General features: G+C 38.4%; 1 pseudogene; it reads left to right on the top strand.

The window, feature by feature from the left end:
* Positions 1-6,907: 6,907 nt before the first annotated feature.
* LOC129676893 (calcineurin subunit B type 1-like) lies at positions 6,908-7,979 on the top strand (annotated as a pseudogene).
* The last annotated feature ends 1,038 nt before the right edge of the window (positions 7,980-9,017 follow it).

Raw genomic sequence — 9,017 nt, 5'->3', positions numbered from 1 at the left:
TAAGTGAATGGTTTTCTATCTTCCAGCAATTAGAATAGTACTTAGTAGATCCTAGGGGCAGATTGAAAGTTATAGTCTACCAAACACATTCACTGGCCTAGAGAAGTGTTTTGCTATAGTTTCAGTTACTAGGATTTAAATTGTTCCACATCCCATGCCGAGACTCATAGCCACACATTGGGCAGAGCACAGGAGCCTTGTGAAAGAGTGGATGGAAGAATTGAAGGACTCAGAGGGAACAGGAGCTGCAAAAGAAGACCAACAGATCCAACTAACCTGAATCCAGGTAGCTTACAGAGCACCAACCAAGGAAGGTCCGTGTACTCGACATAGGCCCCTTACACATAAGTGGGTCCCCAAGAAAGGGAAGAGGGAGCAGTCCCTGACAAGGACTTTGTTGCCTGGTTTTCGATTACTTTCCCCTCAACAGGGGGAGGCTGCCTCAACAGGGCTCTGGGGAAGAAGAAGACTTGGTCTGAGTTGGTAGGGGAGAGGCTCTCCTTATGTGAGGAATAAGAGAGGGATAGTGAGAAGTGGGAGGGAGGATGGGAACAGGAGGAGAGGAGAAAGGGTCTAAGATCAAGATGTAATGTGAATAAATTAACGAAATGGTTAATTTAAAAAAGAACTCATTTAAATCCAGGTAGTGGTGGTGCACACCTTTAGTCTCAGCACTCAGGAGGCAGAGACAGGCAGATCTCTGTCAGTTCAAGGACGGCCTGATCTAGAGTACATTTCAGGACAGACAGGACTACAAAGAGAAACCCAGTCTCAAAACAAAGCAAGAAACAAAAAGATAATTCATTTACACAAAACCTTACCATGTGTTTGGAATATCAATTCTGAACCATTTTATGGGATAGTTCATTTGCAGACATGGATCAGGAAAAACCACAGCGTTCTTTGCTGCTAACATTGCTGACCCAAGGGGAAAGTGTCTGAACAATCTCCATATTAATGCACTTTAGGGACAGTGACAACTCAGAGAGTTAGTATCATTGAAAAGAATATACCACAGGCATATCAGCCATGAATTGATCAGAAAATTGTGTCCTCAAGTGAACAGTTTTCCATATATAACCCTGGCTTTAATTGACCATCACAGCTACAGGGAAAAATATAAAACTTCAATTTCTTAAAATGATGCCTCCTGCACTAGCAGGTAGAATTATTTCTCCACCCTTTAAAGCTGGCCATGGGCTCTTATAATTGTTTGAGCCTGTGTGGAAATAGAGGCTTGAAGAGTGATCAGACTTTGCCTCCTTTTAGCCTCTTTTGAGACAAAGATAAAGAGGATGAGAATGATTCTGAGATAGCGTCCTATCTATGGAGAGCCAGAATACACCCCAAATGTGTAAATGAACTTGTAACACATCATAAATGTTTTTGAGCCTCCCAGGGTCTGAGAACTGTATGAATCACTCTAAAATGTTGAATAAGGGAATTCTGAACAAATGAGATAAAATTTTCTTCAAGCCAGTAACTTTCTCTGTGGTTTATTATGTAACAATACACAACCCATCAAAGATAAGCACAGACAAGTCTAACTCAATGTAATTGCAGTACTAAATAGGATAAAGAAATGATTGCTGTCAATCTTTAGTTTGAAATTAGTTTCCATGAAATGATAGAAATGTACCTATGTAGGAAGAAGCAACATGGATAATAAACATGAATAAACAAACAGCACCAAAACAAACTGTAATGAATCTATCCAACATAAAAATAAGTCAACCACAGAAAATATGATGAACACAGAAAAAGGAACTATACAATTTTAGGTTATCTACATGTCATCTAAGTTCCTTTTCTCAGGAATAAGACTACTGAAGTACTAACTTTTGGCAATCTTATTGTTACTCATGTTTATGTTTTCGTAATGAGACCTATACACCTGGAATTAGGTTATTGGTATGGTTTGTCTCTCTTCTGTTGAGTAGATATTTTTAAAACATTTATTTTTATGTGCTTTGGTGTTCTGCCTGCATGTCTGTGCAAAGTTGTCAGATCCTCTGGAACTGTAATCACAGACAGTTGTGAGCTGCCACATAGATGCTGTGAATTGAACCCAGGTTCTCTGGAGTCCCGAGGACCTTAGCCTCTGAGCCATTTTTCCAGTCCTGTTGAGTGGATATTTTTAATTTATTTCTTGTTACCCCACCTTTTCAGGTTGCAGAACAGCTTGGTAGGGATCATTCTAGGAGAAATTTAGTTTTGATATTCAAATGGAATAGCAGAAGTAATACTGGTTCAGCTTAATCTAAGTTAATTTTCAAAGTCCAGAGTTAGAAGATTATCACAGCCAATATTCCCAGGTCTGGAACAGGTGCTCAGTGCAGAGATTCTCCTCAGGGAGGAAGACTGGCATCAATGCAAATCTAGGATTCCTACCTGAAAAGGGGTTGCAGAGGGAGGATCAGAAGGCAAGATCTAGAACTTGTGGTCCTCAGTCAGGTCATAGGAACTTGAGTCTAGAACTCCTGTGTGAAGTGGGGCCGTCCCTGTGTTGAATATAGTTCACCTAAGAAGAAACCGGGATCTTAACAGTGACGAAGAGGTATATTTGAACTGCTAAATGAAATAGTTGTCAATTCAAAACTAAATGCAAATAGATCCATACTTATCACCCGGCACAAAACCTATAGTCCAACTGCTTCAAAGGCCTCAATATAAAACCAGACACACGAAAACTGTTAGAAGAAAAAGTGGATAAGAGCCAGGAACTCATTGGCACAGGAGACAACTTAGGTGAATAGATCACCAAAAGCACAGGCTCTAAGAGCAACAATCAATAAATGTGACCTCGTGAAATTGAAAAGCTTCTGTAAAGCAAAGGACACTGTCATCTGAAGAAAATTGACTCCTTACAGATTGGAAAATTACCTTCACTAACCCTATATCTGACAGAGGGCTAATATCCAGTATATATAAAGATCTAAAGAAGTTTAAAAGCAACAAATTAAGTAATCCAATTAAAATATGGGAAACAGAACCAAACAGAATTCTCGATAGAACAATACCGAATGGCAGAAGAACACTTAAAGAAATGCACAACATCATTATTCATCAGGGAAATGCAGATAAAAACAACGCTGAGATTTCACGTTACACCCATAAGAATGGCTAAGATCAAAAACTCAAGTGACAGCACATGATGGATAGTTTGTGGAGAAAGGGGAACCCTTTTCCACTGCTGGTCAGAATGTAAACTTGTACAACCACTCTGGAAAGCAATCTGGTGCTTCCTCAGACAACGAGGAATAGTGCTTCCTCAAGATTCAGCTATACCACTCCTAAGCATATACCCAAAAGAGGCTCAAGTACACAACTAGGACATTTGCTCAACCATGTTTGTAACAGCTTTATTTGTAATAGCCAGAAGCTGGAAACAAGCAAGACACCCCTCACCTGAAGAATGGATACAGAAAGTATGGTACATCTACACAATGGAATAGTACTCAGCAATAAAAAACAAGGAAATCATGAAATTTGCAGGCAAATGGTGGGAACTAGAAATGATCATCCTGAATGAGGTATCCCAGAAGCAGAAAGATACACATGGTATATACTCATATAGACATACAATATAGGATAAACCAACTAAAATATGTACACCTAAAGAAACTAATCAAGAGGGAGTAGTCTGGCTAAAATGTTCAATCCCCATCTAGAAAGGCAAAGAGGATGGACATCAGAAGAAGGAGAAAACAGGGAACAGGTTAGGAGCCTGCCACAGAGGGCCTCTGAAAGGCTCTGCCCTGCAGAGTATCAAAGCAGATGCTGAGACTTATGGCCAACCTTTAGGCAGAATGCAGATAATTTTATGAAAGAAGTAAGAAATAGTAAGATATGGAGAGATCAGAAGTCCCACAAGGAGAGCAAAAGAATCAAAAATTCTGAGCACAGGGATCTTCCCTGAGACTAATACTCCAACCAAGTACCATGAATGGAGATAACCCAGAACCCCTGCACAGATGTAGCTCAAGGCAATTCAGTCTCCAAGTGGGTTACATAGTAATGGGAACAGGGACTATCTCTGACATGAACTAATTGGCCTGCTCTTTGATCACCTCCCCCTGAGGGGGTAGCAGCCTTACCAGGCCACAGAGGAAGACAATGCAGCCACTCCTGATGAGACCTAACAGACTAAGATCAGAAGGAAGAAATAGAAGATCTCCCCTACCAGTGGACTTGGGAAGGGTCATGTGTGCAAAAGCGGGAGGAATAGAGGGATTGGGAGGAAAGAGGGAGGGAACTACGGGGGGATACAAAGTAAATAAAGTGTAGTTAATAAAAACATTTTAAAAAGTGTTTTCTATTTATATGCAAGTGTATTGTAACTGCATGCATGTGTGGATGGATGTGTGTGAAGTGTGTGTGTACTGCCAACCGTGGACATAGGAGGGCATTGGATCCTCTGAAACTGGAGTTACTGATGGTTGATAACCAACATGTGGGAGCTGTGAACTGATCCCTGGTCCTGGTCAGGAGCAGGAAGTTCTTTTTACCCAAGTCCTTTGATCTAGAACTTTGTACCTTCTAAAAAGGAACACACAATAAAGACAATTTCTAAAAGCACAAACGATTATTTTACTAATCACGAATTTTCACAAAAGTTCATTCTAAGGTAGAAGGACAAGGCTAGATTTGGCCCAAGAAGCAAGAAGGAATATTGAACTGTGAACATAGAGACATAAGTAAATTTACGAAATAGACATGTCAATAACAATAACTCATCCAATTAGATTAGTTAACATAGAAATAGTAGACACTAATGACACATGGGTATACTGGAGGTTAACTGCAAGTTAAAAGTTTCAAAATATTCAGAAATTTGAAAAGGGGTTCTGAAATACTAATTTTGGACTTTTAAACAGGCATTATTAAATATAACAACAACTACTGAAGAAATGGAGTATATTCAATCTCAACTAACAGAAAGCTGTTAAAATGGAACTAAATGACAAAAGGAAATCGATTTTGCACAGGAAATAAAAGGAAAAAATGGCAAAGTGAAACTCATGATATATATTGGTGACAATAATTCCATACATTTGAGATATTTACCATAAATGTAAATGGACTATATTTATTAGGAAATAGGAGATTATAGCATTAGAAAATATAATTAGGTATATCTCATACGAGACAAGGATACAGTAGAAAGAAAACATTATATGGAAGGCATTAAAATGAACAGGTTGGAATGTTAAAATAGGGATGTGATTATATTTATTTCCCTGTCTTTTATTGAACATAGATTATTTTCTCATACAATGTATCCTAATTTACAGATTCCCGTTTCTCCTTCCAGTTTCTCACTACCTCCCCTCCCATCCAGATACACTCCCTTTCTGAATATCATTAGAAAATAATGGGCTTCTAAGAAATCACAAAACATAACAAAATAAAATACAATAAATTAAAGCAAAAACCATCACAATGGAGTTGCACAAGGCAAACCACCAGAAGGAAAAGAGCCCTAAGAGCAGGCACAACAATGAGAGACTCACCCATTCCCACACTCAGTACCAAAATAAAAACACTAAACTGGAAGCCATAACACATGTACAGAGGATCTGGTGCAGACCTGTGCAGGCCTTGTGCTTGCTGCTTTAGTCTCTGTGAGTTCATGTGAGCTTTGATCTTATTGACTTATAGAATCTTGTTGCCTTGATGCCCTCCATCCTCTTGGGCTTTTACACACTTTGTACAGCTTATTCTGATTTTAGGGATATCAAACTGCAGAGTATAAGGCAAAAACAAAACAAAACATTAGTATAGTTAATATATAACTTTTAAGTTTGCAAGTCACAGAAAGATTTATACATTTTAAATTTATACTTTCAAAATACAAATGTCACTAGGGGCGATAATGCAACCCCAGCACTTGTCAGGCATAGGCATGCAGGTGTCTGTGAGTTTGAAGCCAGCCTGGTCTACACAGAGAGTTCCAGGACAGTCAAGGCTACAAAGTGACACTCTGTCTTGTGGGGGGTGTCTCTTTGAGTGGTTAATATGATAATTATAAGAGGAACAATTACTTAATACACTATAAGGATATAAGACTTTTTACAAATATCCAGCCACTCTTGAAGTACTTTGCAGCCAAAGAGACATATGTATCAGCAAAATAAGTGAAAGACTGAATGCTGATCAGTAAGTTCAATTTAATGCACATATCGAGAATTCTTTGTGTTAGTTTAGACTATACCATTTTTTGCCAGGATTAAATTTTATTTCATGTTGATAGAAACTGTGAAAAACGTGACGTTTACTTGCATTACAGCACAGGATTTCAACAGAATATTTCTTACCCCAAATAAAATTTTATTGATGGTATAACTGAAGTAAGTTTATGTTTTTCAAATTAAAACAAAATAGTAAGTGATTGTCTGAAATTGTTTTATATCCAGACATAAACATATGGCCAGGCATGGATCGATTTAAAAAAAAAAAATGAGCATAGATTTGTGTAAATGATAAACTTCAATTCAGAGGTTTTATTCAGAGGACAGACACTGTTAGAAAATCCTAAGAAACTGATTTATTTTTAGAAATACTGTATATTTGAATTGCTGTCAGCACATTACAGAATTCATGAATCAAAGAACTCACAAAAGAAAGTTTTACATACATAGACAGGAAAGGTAGTGAAATCACTACCTAGTAGAATCTCAGGGATTTGGCTCAGTGGTTCACAGGGAGAAATTTTTATCATTCTAAAAGGGAAAATGCTAAAAATGCATACAAGACAGCAGTCCAAAATTAAAAGTTAGTAAGCAACAGAGAAAGAATATGACATAACAAAGTTCAGAATAGAAACTAACTAAATATTAAAAAAACAAAACAAGGTGCCTTTGAGGTTGCAGTCAACACAAGCCACTGTAGCAAGTCAGGGCTGCCCATGAGTGCTAGATTGAAACCCTCCCTCCAGCTGAAGCATCTCCCACAGGGACCCTGCCCTCCTTGCTCAGGACAGCAAGATGCTGTGGCTGCACCAGCACTGCCTGCCAAGCAATATGGTGAATTAGGCAAGTTGCCCTTGGAAATGTGCTCACAGTTTGATGCTGATGAAATTAAAAGGCAAGAAAAGAGATTCAAGAAACTGGATTTGGACAATTCTGGTTCTTTGAGATTGGAAGAGTTCATGTCTCTGCCTGAGGTACATCAGAATCCTTTTTTTCCCTTTTTTTCTCCTTTTTAAAAATTTTTTATTTAACTTTTATTAATTACACTTTATTCATTTTGTATCCCCCCATAAGCCCCTCCCTCCTCCCCTCCCGATCCCACCCTCCCCCCCCCTTTTCTGCATGCATGTCCCTCCCCAAGTCCACTGATAGGGGAGGTCCTCCTCTCCTTCTTTCTGATCTTAGTCTATCAGTTCTCATCAGAAGTGGCTGCATTGTCAGGGTTCTAGGTTATCTTCATGAATAGTCCTTGGTTGGAGTATGAGTCTCTGGGAAGTTCCCTGTGTTCAAATTTTCTTGTTCTGTTGCTCTCCTTGTGGAGTTCCTGTCCTCTTTAGCTCTTACTATTTCCCACTTCTTACATGAAATTCCATTCACTCTGCCCGTCAGTTGGCCATCAGGCTCAGCATCTGCTTTGCAGAATCCTTTTGTACAGAGGGTAATAAACATACTTGACACAGACAGAGAAGTATGCAGATGGAGGATTAAACTTCAGAGAATTCATTTAAGGAGTCTCTCAGTTCCGTGTCATAGGTGATAAGGAAGCAAAGTTGAGGGTTGCTTTCCGTTATTTGTGACATGGGTAAAGATGGCTATATTTCCAATGGGAAACTCTTCCAGGTGTTGAAGATGATGGTTGGGAACAACCTGACAGACACAGCTACAGCAGATTGTAGACAAAACAATTATAAATGCAGATAAGGATGGAGACGGAAGAATATCATTTGGCAAAAGCTGTGCTGTGTAGGTGGTTTAGATATTCACAAAAAGATGATGGTAGATGTGTGACTCTCTGAAGAATACCACCTAATACTTGTGCTATTTTCTCTATCTCTGAAGATCTGCTCAAGACATGGAGCAATGCTCGGTGTGTATTTAAATGAAAGTGTTTCACCTGTGAAGCCACATTTTCCTACGTGAGCCTCAGGAAACCAACTACTTGTTCTCGAACTCCTGTTCTCTCAATAACTCAGTGTAGCACCTTAAATTTGAAGTCCACCATAGGAGTATGGTGGAGAAAGGGAAAGAGATGGGTTTTAATTTCATTATTTAACTTCAACTTTTATAATAAGAATACCTATATATATAAATATATGTAAATTACTATGTATTTAGTAGGTTGGCTTTTAATTTAATATACTTGATTCAGAAACAAAATTTTAGAGTATAAAAGTGTCAAGCAGAACTTAGAACATAAAAGATCCTTACATATATTTCACACAGTTTTATATGTAGGTAGAAGGTTTACCATTTTTGCCTGGTCAGCTATTTTCTTTTGTCTGTGCTTTCTCCTTTGAGAGATTGATAAAACATTTGTTATTGCCCTACTGTTTACTTTAATTACAATTTCTAATGAGTCTCTAAATTTATTTATATCTCTGATTATGTTTCCAGGGACTGTCTTATTGCTGAGCAGCGATTAATCCATCTCTGTTGGAGGTATAGTTCTGTGCTATTGCCAAGAGTTGGGCTCCTGTGTCCTTAGAAGACCTGCATATGTTATGAATGCTTCAGGCTGCTATGTGTAATGAAAGCTTTGGTTTCTTTGTAAACCCAATTACGTTATGTAAATGTGCTTTTATTTTAATCCCAAGTATAGGATTTGTTATGGCTGCTTCAGGCTGATGGTCACAAGTAATGAAAGCTTTGGTTTCTTTGTGAGCTCAGTTATGTTATGTAAATATGCTTTTGTTTTAATCCCAAGTGTGTGATTTTAGATGGGCTACAGTTTGTTCACAGCTGATAATGGTCTCGTGTAGTGAATGGCTTTTGCCAGCTGGTAATGGCTTTCCATATGTGCTACACGGAGATGGGCATGGTCTAGAA

The sequence above is a fragment of the Psammomys obesus genome, unplaced genomic scaffold (genome assembly GCF_907164565.1).
Source record: "Psammomys obesus unplaced genomic scaffold, mPsaObe1.curated_primary_1811, whole genome shotgun sequence".
NCBI lineage: Eukaryota > Metazoa > Chordata > Mammalia > Rodentia > Muridae > Psammomys > Psammomys obesus.
Note: the sequence above shows the minus strand (reverse complement) of the source record. Positions and strands in the feature narration are given on the sequence as shown.